Raw genomic sequence first — 1,541 nt, forward strand, 5'->3', positions numbered from 1 at the left:
CTTCTTGAAGAGGACCAGCTCGATCAGGCCCACCCCCCCCGGCCAGACCTCGCCCCCAGGCAGGGGTTTTCCCCTTCGGCTCGCCTGTTCGGGACCCGAAGGTCTCCGACGGGAGGGGGGGGGGGGCGGGGAGTGGCCGACCCGTCGCCCAGAGCTCGCGCACCGCCGGCAGGGTCCGAGCGGCTTCTCCATCTGCCAGGGCACACACGCACTTGCGTGTACTTTCAAATCGCCCCTCTCACGCCCCCCCCCCCCTGCCCCGCCCCCGCCCCCAACAAAAGACACCCGGTGGACCACGCGCACCATCAAATTACGGGTCGCCCACGGTCCGCTTGCCCGTATCCGCCCCCTCCCCCCCCCCGGGGGGGGGGGGCGGGAGAGCGCCGAGGGACGGGAGCCGACGTGTCGCGCAGCCGGGCGCGTCCGACCTGGGTTTCGCCAAGGTCGCTTGCCGTCGCGCCGCCAGGCGCCCTGCTTCCGGAGCGGCAGCCATTGGCGCCGGCGCGTTTGGCTTCGTGGTGCCCTCCTTTCCTCATCGTCGCCCCCCCCCCCCCCCCCCCCTCCGGAGCATGTGGCCGTGCATCGGGAGGGAGTACTGGGGCCCCCTGCCCAGCGCGCCGGGCCGCGGTGGCAGGCCTCCTCTGCCCGGCCCCGGCCAGAGCACAGACGCGTTGCCGGCGGCCGGTCCCCCGGAAGGTAAACATCAAAAAGAGGGCATCGGCCCTGCACCTGGAGGGAGTGCGAAATCCCCCCCCCCCCCGCACATGCCGCGCACGGACACGCGCACGCACGGGCAGACGCGGCAGGCGGGCTTTCCCCCTGCCGCGGGGGCCCCTCCCTCGCGGCCACCAGCTGGGGACGCTGCATATATTTCCGACAGGACCGGCCGAGCGGCGGAGGCGCCAGGCGCACACACGCGCCTGGTCGCCCGCCGGCACAGGCCCCGCCTTTCGAGCACACCGACCAAGGTTGCCGCGGTGCCGTCGCCGTGTCACCGCCAGTGCCCGCGCTCGGATCCCCACCTCACGGCACCTGACCGGTCGCTTTTGGGTCAATCCCGGCTCTTGGCCGGCGGCCCCCCGCCCGCCCGCGGCGTAGGGAGGGCGGAGGAAGGGCTCCGGGCGGGGCGGCGACGGCGGGGCCTGTAAAGGAGAGGGGGAAAAATGGCCCGGAAGGGCGTGTGCGGCCCTCGCGTGGGCTGGGCCAGCGCCCGGGGGCAGCGGAGCCGCTGGGCTGAGGCCCGGGGGGGGGGGGACCGGGGACAGGAGCAGACAAAGACAGGCAAAGACAGGCGCTGCGACGGACGAAGAAAGACAAAGACGCACAGAGACGGGCGGAGACAGTGGGAGAGAGGCAGCACCACAGCCGGCCGGCGCCCGGCGCTGGGGCTAAGCATGCCGGGCGCAAGGGGCCAGGAGGGGCGACCACACCCAGGCAGGGGGAAGAATGCATCGATCAATACCCGGCGACTGGCGGGCCAGCGCACGCTGGCCCCTCCTTTCGGTAGCCGCGGAATGTCCATCCCACTGTCACGGGGCGGG

Source organism: Fonticula alba (assembly GCF_000388065.1).
Source record: "Fonticula alba strain ATCC 38817 unplaced genomic scaffold supercont2.5, whole genome shotgun sequence".
Lineage (NCBI taxonomy): Eukaryota > Rotosphaerida > Fonticulaceae > Fonticula > Fonticula alba.